The sequence below is a fragment of the Opisthocomus hoazin genome, chromosome Z, assembly GCF_030867145.1.
Source record: "Opisthocomus hoazin isolate bOpiHoa1 chromosome Z, bOpiHoa1.hap1, whole genome shotgun sequence".
NCBI classification, from domain to species: domain Eukaryota; kingdom Metazoa; phylum Chordata; class Aves; order Opisthocomiformes; family Opisthocomidae; genus Opisthocomus; species Opisthocomus hoazin.
This window is the reverse complement of record NC_134454.1, coordinates 74546475-74563237: the sequence shown is the minus strand read 5'-3', so window position 1 is coordinate 74563237 and position 16763 is coordinate 74546475. Positions and strand designations below refer to the sequence as shown.

Below are 16763 nucleotides of genomic sequence, written 5' to 3'. Positions count from 1 at the left end.
TCCTCTCTAGGCAGCAGTAATGTGGTCATAAAATTGGCAGTACCAAGGCCAGACTGACTAGAACCAGAAAATATGGGCAATGCTGGGTGAAATTTTATTATTAATAGTCTCAAAGGCACACAGGTGGGAATTCCTTTCCCCAGATCCTGAATGGACATTACACTGCCCATGAGCTGTCACGTTGCAAGAACTACCTACATTAACTTCCAACATCCCTGAATTTGTTCTTCTGAAATGCTTATCTATAATTCAGTCATCTCCAATTGCTTTATGCAGTTTGGAAATGCATCTAATCAGATAACACAGAATACCGTGCTGGGGTCAGATTACTATTTTAAGGTAATTGATCATAGCACTGTACTCTGCAGAGTCGCCAGGGGCCAGAAGTGTTCACTCTCCTATTCAGCTGCTGTTGGCTTTCTGGGTTTCATTTTTAAGGAGAAGCAGAAATGATCTCAAAAGGGCCTTTCCTACCCTCCCTTCAAAGAACACTTCATCTGAATTTATTGAACTTACACCTCTATGATTGTACAAAAAAATTGCAATGGGATATTTAATAGCAGCAAATGATGGTTCTAGAGGCAATTAATGTTCAACATCCTGGTTTTTTTCCTGATTCTGTGTTTTTAGCCATTGCACCTAGAGCATTAACTAACAGCATGATGAATGAAGACAGGAAAGCAGTCCGTGGACCCTGTGTTATAAAATATCTCATTAATGAGGCAACTCTAGTATTTTGGCTATTCTCCTTGTCAACATAGTGGGGAGCTGAAGTGGGAAATGCCAGAGCTAAAATCTTGACCGGCTACCGCACAAAGTGAGGCACTTAGGTTTTACATCATGACTGAGCAAGGTCTCGTAACACACCATAGTTAGGATAACATGGACAAATACATGGTAGTCCATGGATTAATAGGAAAACTACTGCCTGCCATGAGGATGCCTGTGTTCAAAGCCCGGATTTTTTCAGTATTCCAGCAGATAAAGTTAGACCAGTTCATCAACTGCTCTTGTAATCAGTTATCTCTTTGGAGATCATATGGAAGAGAAACATCTCCCATTTTCTTAAGAGTGGTGCAAGTCTTAAGCTATGAAAACAGAAGAGGAAGAGAGATGCGAGTTCTGTTCAGATGTCATTCTTTTCAAGCTTTTGTGGCCCCAGCAGAGATAAGCCTGAACACCCATTTACACAGATACCTGCACGTGGCATGGTTTACCTGCTTAAGACAGTCGCTCCTGGTCCCAGCTCCAGACACAAATCTGACTGTTCCAGAAACGCCAAGAAATCCACAGAAATTACAGTAAGAGTGGACTACAGAAATAAGAACTGGAACTTATTCCACTGCTGGTGAAACAGAGAAAACCTTTGCTTTACATGAGAAAACATCTGTCACCAGCCAAGGGAATAGCTACAGGTTTGGGGCTTTTTTCCCCTTTTATCTTCTAGTTCTTTAAAAAATATTTATGATTTATTCATAGACTCATCATACTTTAATCACTGCATTAAAACCATTCAAAACAGGTGTTAAGAGTTGACTGCAGAGCAGGAACTGTTTGGTCACCAGTGTACGTTGTAGTCACTACCAGACCATTCATGACCCAGGTTTCCTCCACCAAACTTGGCCAACGGCTTCATTTTCTCCAAGGGTTGCCACCACGTATCGCCTGGGACCTTTCAAAGAGATCTCCTGCTGAGGAACTTGCTAGGGGACTCCAAGTACTGAACTACCCAGCTACTCCCCAGTTCACAGTTTCATTTGTTGCCAATGGCTCCCACCTTTGTTACAAAAACTCACATTTTTGAGCATGTAAAATTTGAATGATGTATGAAAGAAGTGAGAGATTAGAAGGCAATGAATTAAAAAAAAAAAAAAAAGGCTTTGCATGGAGGAAATACTCTGAAATATAATGTGGAGAACAATGAAATAGAGTTAACAAGAAGAGATAATTTTTACCAGTGTTTAGCCTTGCCCAGATCCTTGGAACACAAATTAATGAGCACAGTGATTCTGAAAAAAGTCCAGTTTTGAGTAACTGGAAAAGTTATTAAAAAGGTACATATCTCTATCAGGGAAAGCAGAGCAGCTAGGTGGAAGGCAGAGTTTATTAAAGAAACTTCTGGCTGCCAGCACTATCACTCTGCTGTATAGCCTGTAACAGAATTTCACACATCATTGCACAGTTTCCGTTGAAATAGATAGTACAATAAATCTCAATTACTTAGGTAAAATACAGAAATTTTTTAGTCTAATACTGTAGCCTGCAAAAGTAATGTTTTCTTCCCACAGATGCTTCAAAATTAAACTAAATCTCTCCTGTATTTGAATCCTTTACTATTGAACACAGAGCAAAGCAATTTCCATTTTCTTTCAGATAAATAGCTCTAAGTGGTTCTAATTTTTTTGTTCCACCAAGCAGAGATATAAAATCAGAGTATGCCGTGGCAGAGAACAGACAACCAAAGTGCATAAAACTGCACGCACGTGTTTGCCATAGTGCCTTGCTCAGTATTATTCCACAATACATTATTCAGACAGACATATGGTAGAATAATTCATACTGAATGTAACGTTGAAAAATGCATGGAAAATAACCATACTCAAATCAGAGGAAGTTCAGTAACGAGATGGGTCTTGCAGCATTCCCAGGAATTTAACACTTTCTGATTCTTCAGAGAAGGTGGAAATCTGCTTCATTTGCAAAACATCAGCCAGTAGATTACAATGAAGCAAACTGCCCAATGAAATTTAAATGGAAAATTATGACAAAAATAATTGCCTTTGAAAAAAGGTACAGGGAAATAGTAATTTTTCATCACTGCTGCTATCTGGACAGCAAGAGGAATCAGCTTCAGGCTACACATCCAAGTAGTGGAAATTGAGTGTAATTACAGCTCTGATTTGAATGATATGATTAAAACAAGTCAGGAAATGAGATGGTGGGGGACAAAATTATATAGGAATATACAGTTTTTCAGTTAATTAAAAAAATTAAATGTCTTGTTAATTTTCAACGTAGCCAATTAAACACTCTTTTCTTACTTTTTGGACTTTTAAAATATAAATAATTTAAAATTATGTGCCATTTTAAAACAAAGTTATTTTGAAACTGCCAAAACACTTCAATATTTCTAAACCAATAAGTTAGAAAACATAAAGCTGAAATGTTTTCCTACGTATTTTCCTCAAATACAATTAGTCATCACGTTTGACCCAATTTCACAAATAGTATCAAGTGTGCTTACAAATCTGTTTTTCCAGCATATTTTTGTTTAGCACCAAAACACCTCCCTGCTGTACCTCTCTCCATCTGAGGCATCACCTCTTCTGCTTCCTGCTGTTGTTTCCTGTGACCATATTAGGAACTGCGTTTTTGCGTGGACTGAACCTCCTCCACCTCCTTCTTCACAAGCCCTTATGTGGCGAGCTAGGTTTATCATTTCCCTTGCAAGGTCTGTATCAATAGATGCACAGCACCGAGGATCCTCATCACACTGCTGCCATTGCCACCCAGCACCCCAGCCCAGCACCCAGGCCGCAGGCTGCATCACACACCCACTAGCTCCTCCACAATGACTGCTCCATCTCACCGGAGCGGGACAGTAAGCTGCTTATTATCCTTCACACATTTTCTGGCTTCTAGCTCTGGCCTCACACAGCTAAACCAGCTTTGTTAATCAGCTGGATCCCAGAGGCAACATCCTCCTAAACAGCATCCTGGGCATTGCTGTGAATCATTTACCAGGAGCAACCTTCCCTGAGCTGCTCCTCATTCCTTCCACTTGCTTTCCTCACAACCCAGTATTAACAAGCCCAAAGCATTTACATAATAAACCCTGTACTATACCAATTGTAGTTATGCCAAATACAGTACCCAGGAGATATTATAGACTAGCCACGGCTCTTTCACAGTGTTTGTTCACAGAAGCGTTTGTTCTGGCTACGGCTGGGGAAGACATGCTCACTGGGCTATCTTCCTGCCATTCCTGAATTTGTCCCCTTAACACCGACTTCTCTGACCCCTCTCACAACAAATGGGGCTATGAACAAATACTGCAAGACTGCCTGCTTCCCCATCCCCGGGCACTGGCTTCTCCCATGCCTTCAGACCAGAGTGCTCCTGGGGCTCCTGCAAGCAGCCGAGCAGGGAGAGGAACGCTGCGCCATGCGGTCCTGTCCTCCCATATCCAGTGACAAAGCAAGCGGCACAGACAAGACCATCCACAGCTGTCTTTGAAAAGCTGAGTTAGCAGTCGTGCTGTCCTCCTGTAGAAGGGGGCCTGGGAGGAACCTGCTAATGACCTCTGTTCCTCTTTCAAAAGCTGACAAAGCTCATCTTAAAAGCAGTCAGCTTTCTCACTCACACTTTTCCAGCTTTAAGACTGTTGGAAAATTTCACTGCCCTGACGGCAAGGAGCCCTCCTCTCACCTTCTAGTCTAGATTTATTTACTCAGTGTAAAACTGTTGCTCTTGTGAGAACGCTGGCCTTTAGCCTAAACTGTTCTTTTACCTCCTTCATATTTATTCCCCTATGATATTTATAGACAGTAACCACACAGCCTCTCAGGCTTCACTGTGCTAGGATAAACAAGACAAGCTCTCTAGATGTCTTCAGCAATTCACTCCTTGACTATCCTACTTAGTAGTACCTCTCTGCATCCGTTCCAATTGTAATCTACTCCCCAGAACATGAATGATCAGAATTCCACAGGATCTCCAAAAAGGTATGCTGCCCTCACCTTGGGCAGCAATATCACCACCTTTCTGCACATGCTGGAAATGCCTCGGTGCATATCAATAGGACACTGCTCTTTTTCGTAGATGATATCCACTGAGGGCTCAGATTTGCCAGCCATGGGTGATACATCAGATTTGCCAGCCATGGGCATCTGCCCTGCCCAGCTTCCCCAGCTGATGAGATCCCACCCTAACACAGCACGCTCCCACCATTATGACCTTGCATTTCATACCACTGAATTCCAGCTCTTTTCTAAATATTGCAGGCATCCAGTTCTTGCTGTATGCTACCCCTCAGCTTTCCTCTGTTATAATGATAGCCTGTTTCTGTCATCAGCAAACTCCATTAGCAGTCTCCTACAGCTGAATCCAAGGTGTTTCATGGAAATAGTAAAGACAACCAGGCTTTATGAGGAATGCTACCATTACCTTCTCTTCAGTCTGGTGCTTCCAAACAGTCTCAATTCCATTTCTGATTCCCAAATTCCATTTTGGTTGATAATATCCTACTTAACGCTTTACCAGTTACACTACTGAAATCCCCAAAATTTTCCTGTAAAGTTTCCATAGAATTAGTTACAAAACAAATCAAGATCGTTTGACACCACCCACCTTTGGCAAAACCTCATCAACATTTACGCTACTTTCCATTAACCTCTGTATCTTTATCACTTCTTTCCAGCTAAGCTCTTCAGTCTTGCCTTCTCCTTAGAGCTTGGAGGGACTCAGATCACTCTCCTGCCATTTTCAGATAAGGGCATTATGTTTGCTGCTCTCCACTCTAAGCCACTGTTTTCATAGGTCTGCTTTAATGTGTAAAATGCTCAGAGTCTAGTCCTTCAGCAATTCTGCTATGGATATTATACAGATCACTCCCCTCTCTGCTTGAATGTATTCACTTCTTACAGCTTTTATAAAACATCTTCCCCAGTGGTATCAAGAGTCGCAAAGCAGGCTCCAAGAGGAATCCTGACAATTCAAACACTGGATGAAAAACTAACTTCCAAGCTCCACACCGAATATAGCAGAACTTAACATGAAGATAAACAGGATTAATACAGTTATTTTAACCATCTCACAAGGGCCTATCATTAAGGTAGCAGTAGTACAGTTTAATTCCTGTGCTGTTCAAAAAAATGCACAGGAAGGAATAAAATCTGCTTGTTTAACTGTGGTAGATATTTCTGCTGATCTTTAAGCCATCCTTTTTAATATTCATTACTGGCAGATTTTGTAATCTAATGCCAATAGTCTTCTTTTAACTCAACCTCATAGCCAACAGCCTTGAAATGTCTAGATGATGCAATCAATGGCAACATGACTGACAGCGAACTTTAGACCAGTCATAAAGCTGAGTCAGACTCTTCCACATTGCATCATCCCACATCACTAATTCTACCATCTACCATCATGCTGTCCACCTTGACTTCAGATCATTTTAAATTTGAAAGATTACAGTCGGGCCATTTCACTTTTGACCAAAATAATGAAGATGACCTTTCTCAGAGAGAAATTAAAAACAGGTTCGGACTTATTTTTCCTGCAAAAAAGTATAGGTCCTGGAGATACACCACTGTATTACTTAGACAATAGTGTCTCCCTGAAGAACTCTGTCCTTCTACAGTGTTTATCACCATGTACAAGTGAATTACTATTGCTAATAATACTGCTACTTTGCTTGGCCAGTGGTATTCATCCTATAGCTAATGGATAAAACTGTAATTTCCAATAGTCATAAGCAAAATTAAAATGGACATTAGGAACGAGAGAAAAAGTATGGTACTTTCTGCAGACTGCCACTTGATCAACAGTGATATCGAGGGGCAAGTAAAGGCTGGGTACTTCAGTGCTAGACACCCCATGTGGTATTAAATAGATCCGGCCTGAAACCAAGAACAGCTGTTCTGTGAGAAACTCCAGCATTTCAAAATGTCATTTTGTTTCAAATGAGAAAGCAAATAAAAATGTTGGCCTTTCCCATCAAATAAAGTTCAAGACCTATTTCTGCATACAAAAATTAAAAGCTGTGAATATAGAAACAGCATTAAATATTGCAATTAACAGTGTAACATAAATCAGAAGACAAGACAGAATGAATAGAAGTACAAAGTTGAAATGTTGTGACATAAACTATTCTGCTAAAATAGACCTCCCTGGAGAAAACCACTGAAAGATGCACTGCTGAAAAGATGAGTAGACTTTAAGATATCTGCAGTTTTCAATAAAAAGCTGCACCAGTGGGAAAAAGAACAAATGGTTTTGTAATCTCTGGGTTGAAACAATTTACACAAAAGTGCACTTGCTGCCACATCTAGCAAAACTAACAACTGTAGACCAAACTCAAAAAAGGAAATAAAATATTAACCAATATAGCACTGATGTGATCTCAAATTAGCTTTAAAAACAAAAATGTTTCGATGATTTGGTGAGCTCTTGATAGTTCTGATCAGCACTAAAAATAGGCAAACATTGTGAGAAGTCTCCTGTTTCCAGTAATACTGGTAACTTCTGAATTGATCTCATATTTTATTTAATGAGAACTCCACACTTATGAAATAGCATTGCTATATACCACAAATGAAACAAACATCACAGACATCAGGGAAAAGCTAGACTAAAAAATACATTATATAGCTTGTAAAAATATAGCAAGTGATTGCAGAGGATGCATCAACAATAAAATAAAATCCTCCTGGAGTGAAGCCAGGATGGATATTTTGTTGAGACACACCACAACAAAAACGTCACAGAACCATAGAATAGTTTGGGTTGGAAGACACCTTTAAAGGTCACCTAGTCCAACACCTCTGCAATAAGCAGGGACAGCTTCAACTAGATCAGGTTGCTCAGAGCACCATCCAACGTGACCTTGAATGTTTCCAGGGAGAGGGCATCTGCCACCTCTCCGGGCAATTTGCTCCAGTGTTTCACGACCCTCGTTGTAAAAAATTTCTTCCTGATATCCAGTCTAAATCTAAATCTATCCTCTTTTAGTTTAAAACCATTGCCCCTTGTGCTAGTGCAACACACCCTACTAAATGTCTGTCCTCGCCTTCTTATAAGCCCCCTTTAAGTATTGAAAGGCAACAATCAGGTCTCCCTGGAGCCTTCTCTTCTCCAGGCTGAACAGCCCCAACTCCCTCAGCCACTCCTCACAGCAGAGGTGCTACAGCCCTTAGATTACTTTTGTGGCCTCCTCTGGCCCCGCTCCAACAGGTCCAGCTCTGTCCTGTGCTGAGGGTTCCAGAGCTGGACGCAGGACTCCAGGTGGGCTCTCACCAGAGTGGAGCAGAGGGGCAGAATCACCCCTTGACCTGCTGGCCAAGCTAGCCCAGCATACGGTTGGCCTTCTGGGCTGCGAGCACACATTGTCAGCTCATGTCCAGCTTTTTGTCCACCAGCACCCCCAAGTCCTTCTCGGCAGGGCTGCTCTCAATCCCTTCATCTCCTAGCATGTGTCAGGGGTTGTCCTGACCCATGTGCAGTACCCTGCACTTAGCCTTGTTGAACTTTGTGAGGTTCACACTGGCCCACTTCTTGAACTTGTCCAGGTCCCTTGGGATGATATCCCATTCCTCAGGCGTGTTAACCTCACTACTCAGCTTGGTGACAACTGCAAATTTGCTGATGGCGCACTTCATCCCTCTCTCTACATCACTGATGAAGATATTAAACAGCACTGGTCCCAGTATGGACCTCTGAGGGACACCACTTGTCACTGATCTCCACCCAGACAGCTGTTGACCGCTACACTCTGGATGCGACTGTCCAGCCAATTCCTTGTCTATCAAATCATTCACCCATGAAATCCATCGCTCTGCAATTTAGAGAGAAGGATGTTGTGGGGGACTGCATCAAAGGCCTTATAGAAGTCCAGATAGATAAGATCTGTAGCTCTTCCCTTGTCTACTGATGCAGTCCTCCATCAAAGAAGGCCACTGGGTTGGTCAGGCAGGACTTGCCCTTGGTGAAGCCAGGACAAAGCATCAAGCATGAAGCATCAAAGACCAGCCAGAGAGACACTGCACCCCTCCATCCAGTACTGACTTGGGCATAGATATGCTAGACAGCACAGTGTCTGTCAGTGTGACCCAATGCGCTGGTATATGATGCATTGGTGGACACTTTATTTAAAAGATGACAAGGCTTCACAAGCATGGGCCTGGCGAAAAAATACACACCACTTGAAAAAAGAAAAAAAAAAGCAGATGTGAGTCTGCATCTCAGAAGAGATGTACCCTGAGAAGAGCTGCACAGCTGGTACGGTTGATGCTGGAAATGTCCTGCCTGAGCTCGAAAATATTTTTCCAAGCAACAGCCCACCTAAAACTGTCATGAGAAATACCTTAGAAGAAAAATTCCCAGATACTCATTGTATAGATTACTGCTTCCACAACTGTTCCTCAGACTGCAGAGCTCAGAGGAGGGAGCTTTCCACCAAGAGAAAAGCATCCAGTTGGATTTACGTCTCTTCTGCTCTGGCACAGCCAGACAGTAACAGCACTGAAACGTTGTCAGATGGACAGGGAGACAGCAGCACATGCCACTAGGTGAGACAGATCATTATCAGCCAAACGTGCCCTGAGCTGAGATCAGAAACAGGTTCAGAAGAACTTACTCTGCCTGGTGTGAGAGCACAGTGAGAGCGCAGCGCTCATTTCCAGTGGCACAGCAGTGACCTTGCTGCTCTTGGCTGAGCCCTGCCCTTCACTTTCTGCAGAAGAGTGCTTAACAGATGGACCAAACCAGGCACAGACGGCCGCCATGCCATGCGCTCATGCTCTTCAGAGAAACAGCACCAGCTGTAGACCACACTGGTGTACCTTGACGACCTTCCAGCAATAAGCTTCAGGACTGACTCTGTAGCACCCGATGACAGCCTGAAAGAGCCTCTCTGGCTGTGAAATACCCCTTCCCTAACTCCTCCCCAGGGCAACTTTAAAGGCTGATGGTAACAATCTGGTTTCAGATTGAATTCTTTCATCTTAATTGTCCAAATTCTAGGTAAGCTAAGGAAAGCATGCAACAACAGGGGTCCTAAGCACAGACAGATCCTCCTCCTGACTCAGAGACAGTAGTCACGAGCCCTGTACAGCCAGTGGCTCAGCCAAGGCAAACCATAATGAACGTAGCTCTGAGGAGAAGCCTGCTTACAAGGAGGCAAGCGTCTTTGCAACATCCACTCAAACCTTGGAAAACACAGCAGCAAACGCACCGGCAAAAATGATCCCTTCCCAGTTACTCAAACAACACAGCACACTACTATACCTGTAGGAATTATCTGGATTACGGCATTGCCTCAGAGCTGTAATTTGAACAGGTCTCACTGGAAAAGGCACAGCCAGTTTCAGACTTCAGGGCATGTATATCCAAGTAGAATGGCAATAAAGGTCCACGGCTGTCCCCCTTTGCCGTCCAGCAGCAAAATTAAGGAGCCCATCACCCAAGATGTGATTTCATTCTTGATTTACTACACAACAGCATTTGCTGGCAAAACTGAGAGCGCTGCAACGCTGTTTGAAAGGTAAAATTAACTATGTTTTGATACCCCACTATGAAGCAAATGATGGTAAGGTTTGTCCTTTGTGCTATAGCTCAGAAAACAAAAATTTTCAGTGGGAAAGTGCCTGCATCTCACCATGGCTCCTACTCCACTCTAACCGCTCAGTCTCCTTCATATCTTAATAGTATTTTATGATATAATACATTCTGGATGACAGTCGCTTAGTTACAAAAATTCTCAGATCAACAGTTACAATATTAAAATCTTGCCAAAGGTCAAATCCCACTGTATGATCATTCAGTGCCTTGAAGACAAGTCTTCTATTATTTTTCTTAGTGTCTGAGATAAATACTGAAAGACATTTTACTGTAATAGGCTGTGCTTTGTTGAAACAATTGTACAGCCTGGGACAGTACATGCAATGCTATCGCTATAATTACAGACAAACTCTTTTTATAATCCCTGACTACATGAAGTTTATATTTTATCCACCCCCCAAAAAAATCAATATAGGAAGAAAATGGAATTATGAAACCTTTGCCGATGAGTAAAGTTGTAGAGAAAAAAAAAAATCAATAAAATGAGGTTAAACATTTCCAGGCTTTAAGAACAAAATAAATTAAAATAAACTTTGTCTTGTATCAAACCAGGATCTTTCACAATGACAGTGGCTCCCGGAGAAAGAATTGCATTGCACCCCACAGACATTACCGAATTCCTAGTGAACAAACTTCATCATCTCTGTTTTAACAGAAGAAAACCATGGGCATTTTCATAGCCTGTGCAAGTTCTGCATCGTACAGAAGGCGGTACATCAGCAAGACCTTTGGCCTGGCTGCCTTTTCCACTCCCCTGTTCCAGCCATTTCTTTTGTACAAATGTGGCACCAGGGTGACAGGATCCCTTACTGCTTCCTCAGCAAGCTTTTCCCCAAAACAGCTCTGGCTATAGCCTGCATGCCTAACTGCTCATTCAGTCCACAAAGGCTACTTGTTTGTACACACAGGGAAGCATTTAATAAAATTCATTGCACGCTTGGTGTACCTTCTGACAACGGATCCCAGGGGCTTTCTGCAGCTAAGGCCTCCTTAGCCTACCATCCAAGAGGAGATAGCCACTGCAGAAGTTGGGGATATGCAGGTGACTTAGGGACAGCGTGGAGGCATTCACTCTAGATTACAACTGAAATCCCTCTAACTTCTTGGAGGATGCTGAGAATTGCCCAAATGCATCTGGAATGATATAGCATATGCAACATGGTTTTAAGAGCTTACAGGATTTTTTTGACAATTTCTATCCACCTCCTACCACACAGGACCACAGAGCAGATACAGGGTATTAAGAAATAAAACATCCAAATGTATAGTGACTGCATGTTAGTTAGTCCAGAACTGCTCAGATTGCTGCTTAAAAATTGACAAGGATGTGCCTATAGATGTACTTATTGATATAGTCCTGAAGGCAATGGTTTGTAGCATGTAAGTGCTGATACAATACAGCAACATGGATGTTGTCATACCTGCTGAGTTTGTATTTGCTTGAGTTTGTATTAAATGTCTTTGTATTACAGTCATTATCACCTTGCAAGCCACCTTGTGAATAAATCTGGCAAGACTTGTTTGTGTAAATCTCTGTGCTCATTTCATACCTTATAAACGAAGAGGAGAAGGACCAACCCATCAAGGAACTGTTCCCTTCACAATGAGATATAAGCAGCTAGGCAGACCCAGGCCCAGCATCAACAAATGCATTTCCTCCAGGATCAGTACTTGTTAGCATCCATTAGCTGTAGAGTTTCCTTAATGATGTTAGTAATGTCAGAAAGATCAAAGAAAACCCAACTGGCTTAATGAGTCACTTGCAATTTGACCACAGCAGCCATGCAGACTGAACCATGAAATCTCTGAGACAAGTAGACGTTAGTGACAGCTTACAGCAGCGGGGCTGAGGGAACGAACATTTCCTTTTTGTGATGAGAAACGCTGCTTTCCATATGCGCGGGGTCAGACTGTGCTCAGAGTGAGATGATGGGAACCCATAAAATACCTTTGTAAGTAGTCACACAGCATATACTGTAACTGCAAGCAGGTGTTCTGATGCATAACATGATGAAAGTTACAAGAAGGCCAAACAGAGGAAGATACTGTGAGGCACTCCCACGCCCAAAAGAAAACACCAAGCCACCTGCCCTCAACAAACCCCTCAAACCTCAGCCACCGACAATGCTGGTGGTCACAGAGCTGGTGATCAACATGCTGACTTCCTTGCTGGACTAAATCTCACAGGCTACTAATAGGTATGTAGACAGATACCTATCCCTAACAAAGTTATTAAAAATGCTGTGCTCTTGTATTTTGTGGCATTTTAGTACTATTACAGGTTCATGACCAAAGCCATCAGATACAACCACCCAGCACTTCCATAGGAATGCTATACTAAAATCCTTGTGCACAGAGATTCTCCGATGCTGAAATGCCACTAAAACACCTGCCAGCAAAATCAGCCTGAACATACACAGCCCATTCGGGATTTTGCTGCGCAGGCCTGTTGACGTGGCAGATAGATGCTTCAGATGAAACCAAGGTCTCCCTGTGCTGCTCTGTGTGCAAACACAGAGATCACCTCTTGTGCAGAGACTAGAAAAGTAATTACGGATAGCCTGAGGAGGAACAGAAATACTCAGGATTTAGCGGGATTGCCAAGAGTACTTTCGAAATACCTACTAATATACCAGAACAATGATTCGTGCCTTCCGGGGCCAAAACAACAACAACAAAAAAAAGGGCGGAGAAAAAAAAAAAGACAGCCACCTCCAAAGTTAAATGCAGTGAAGGACAAGTGTGCTTGTACCATGCATGTTATTGAGGGACCAAGTCTACACTTGCCTCTCGGCAGTTGAACAGCTCACACAGTGCCTGCAGTGCTGCTAGGGGGTCGCTGAGTCCCAACCCCAAATCAGCTCATCGGAGCCTGCGGCTCTCCTGCAGCCCATTATGGAGACAGACATCAAGGTTACAAGCAGGAAGAATGCCCAGACAATTAGCAAAATACAGTTGCCACAGTTGCCATTTCTGCTCTTGTTTTTCTTTATCACATAGAACAGTTTAAGAATGGCATCAGTCAGTACCAAGTGTGGATCAAACTATCATCAAATCCCACTCATCCAGCAACACAGAAACTCTCAGAAATTCAGCTGGCTTAGATACAGCTTGGAGGAGTGCAACCTCAGTAATTGACTCAGAAATCCCACTTCTGGCAACTTCGGGGATTATTTTTCACATAATAACTCACCTATTCTCTAGCTAAATCTGACCCTGCTTAGTTTATGACTGCACCCAGAGATGGCCTTTCTCCAGACAGCTTCTGTGGCCTACTTACCATGCCCTTTGCTAATAGTGTGGCACTTTGCCTCCACTTCAAAGGTTCATTCTCAAGTGCAGGATTATTTTTTCTTTTCTTTTTTTTTTTTTTTGCTTTGGTTGCTAAGGGGGAAGTTTTAGCATGGTGGGCAAGGACTTAGTCACATGCGAGCTACAGAGAACATTATCCTTAGAGACTAATTTGGAAATCAAGTGACAATCGGCTGGGTATGTGCTTATTTTCTATTTCTTGAAAGCTTTAAAAGTATCACAGGATTTTTGCAACCTGTGAAGGACATCTACTCTTCTTCTATATTATTCAGCCTCAGAAAGAACAAAAACAATATCATGCTTGTCTCTAGTGTCAGAGATAATATTAGTAATTTCTCTGAAAACCAGAAAACAAACTAGATTATTAAGAACAGCTCTACACTCATCAAAAGGTTGTTTCACAACCGCCCTTCAGATGTACTAAAGGCAGCTGCCTCACTGTGAAATTAATTCAATAAGCAGAGGGAATGTAATTCATTTGGTATGTACTATTTGCTAATCAAAGAGTATTTCTTGGCATCTAAACTGTGTGTGACAGAATGTTAAGCCTGAAAACATATTGTTAGTCCTCAAATTTTTTCATCAAATCCAAGAAACGTAAAACGCATGCATGCAAGCGATTCTCCTCATTCAAGTAATGAAGACAAAAGCTGTGTTACAAAGTTTTGTAACGCTGAGCTGTGGTCCTAGGAGGAGCTTATGAGGAATGGCTTTTCCCTCCTGTATTTATACAGGATAGAAAGCTTGATGACTTTGTAATTTCTCCTTCTTTCAAATTACTGTCCCATAGAGCGCTACCAGTGATGGCAGCAGCAAAGCCCGTGAACAAGCATTAGCAGTAAAACACAGTCCTGGTATATCTTCTACGGAATTCAGCCTTAGGAGGATGGTATTTTTTAATCCAGGTTACTGTGGGCCTCCCATCTTGCATATCTGTGCTGTGGGGAACAGGCTGAGGAATAACATCACTTCTTCTGAAATGCATCACCTTGGGAGACTGCCCTACTGCAGTTTGAACATGCGAACCTCCACCACCACCACCACAAGCAGCCATGATGAATAGCTATCAAACCAACCAGCTTGGCTAGGGAGGAATATTTCACCATGCTCTTTCACAACATGAGCTACACAGCAGCAGAAAGGAGCATGGATTGCTGCACGGAGTCTGGTTGCGGTTTTCCTAGTCTGACAGATGCTGCGACTGAGAGACACCAGGTTCTCCCTCCAAGGTGGCCACTGCTCTTCAAATCACAAATAATCACAAATCACGAATAACCAGTGAATTCAGAGATCAAAATCTGGTATGTTTTATTGGATCCAAACTTTCTAAACTTTACTCTTCTCAGAATTAAGTCAGTATGTAAATCAAAATGGCCACTGTAGACATGGAGGGGGGAAAGAGACTACTATGGGTTTTACTTCTTAAATGCAATACCTAATTTCAGGGAAAAACCCCACACACAAGAATTCCTTGAAAAATTCAACCTTTTTCCACATTCGCATTCAGATTTTTCAAAATTCAGTGTGAGGGAAACACCCCACTCAAGCACGGTTACAAAACTGCTGCCAAAAGCAAGATACTGTATTCTTAATGCAAAGCTCTTTGCTTATTAATAAGCAGAAAATAGTATAAAATTTATAAATCTATGCAGCAACTGACAACAAAGCACGTAAGTCCTTCACCTGGACACAACTGTGTATTTATTCTGAAAAAGACAGAATAATCTTTTTACAAATAATTATGAGATGGTTCAAAGTAGCAAACAGAGCACAGCTTGAACATATGCCCTGGACCCTTCAGTATGGATTACACACTTTGAAGTTACTGACACATTAATGCAGCAAGATTGAAGAGAGTTCTGTAAATTCTACTAATTGTGCTGCATCCTTTAATTGCTCATCTATTTATTTTTTAACAGGACCACCATCAAATGAAGAGCAGTTCTGAGTATACTTTATGTTTACTTTTAGAGCACTTAACTCCATATATAAGCTCAGTTTCTGTGTAGAGTAACACACATTCAAAGCCTGTGTCTTCCAGCAGTGTATTTTTGTAATAAAAATACAAAGATTCAAAATGAGATGCTACACTTCGAAGACTAAATACTAGCTTTGGAGATAATTTTAAAGGTCCATTTCTTCTGCAATGGTTAAAAGAGTTATGCAAAGAAGGAAAAAAGTATTCTTGCAGAAGACATGATTACACACTTGTGGCTCATGTGAAAAATCTGAGCTGCAATTTGGAAAAGCAACATTTCCACGTATTTTCAGCCCAATTATTTACTGACATTTCAAGTTAGTTATAATCTCAAAATTTGCTGCAGAGAAAAGCATACTAAAGAGTCCAAAGGCTCAAGTCATTCATAGCTCAGCCAAACATATCCAGAATCCATATGAAGTTTTTATTTTTCCAGACAGCATCAGGGAAGCACTTTATGAGCCAGAGAAGTAGAAGAGGTTTTTTAATGGTTATTTTATTGATGCAGCAAGTTTTAAGAAGAATCCAGTAGTTTCTTGAATGTGCTACTTCATGTTGTAAAGAACACTCAGAAAGATGTTTACCATGGAAAACAAATCCCTGAACAACAAGGTGAGTGTTTAACAGTAAAATCCCTCAAAGCAGTATTTCAGTAGTGAAGTGCTCTTCAGATTCAGCATAAAGGAAGATCCCCAGTCCAGTGTAGCCTATAAAAACATACGTGGAGGACATACAAAGTGAAAGTGCTGCAAGTGCAGTCACACAAGCACTTCTGAATCATCTTCCACTGTTTATAAAACCTTCTGTGTCAGTGTTTTACCATCTCAGGTAAAGTTTTTCCTTGTTTTTTTGAAGTTAACAGTTGCTGGGGAAAGCTGTCATAAAAATCGTTCAACCTTTCTCAAAAATGAGGCATGCTTTCTTTGCACGTTGTAGTGCCACAGGCACTGCATCATTCATCTCATAGAAGGGGACAGTGTTCCTAACAGACCTTCCTGGCACAGGCACATCCATGCAGAGAGCAGAACATTAGCAGGCCATTGATCCCCATTATAAATTTTTTACACTCTGCAACCCTTCTTTGTTTTTTTAAGGGAAGAAAAAATATCTCGTGTCTTGGCATTAAATTTCGGGT

The 16763-nt window shown here is 41.8% G+C and overlaps 1 protein-coding gene across 1 annotated transcript in view; it reads right to left on the bottom strand.

Moving 5' to 3' along the window:
• Positions 1–16763, bottom strand: part of PLCXD3 (phosphatidylinositol specific phospholipase C X domain containing 3) — an 81192-nt gene that overhangs the window by 12719 nt on the left and 51710 nt on the right. The gene's annotated exons all lie outside the window — the stretch shown is intronic.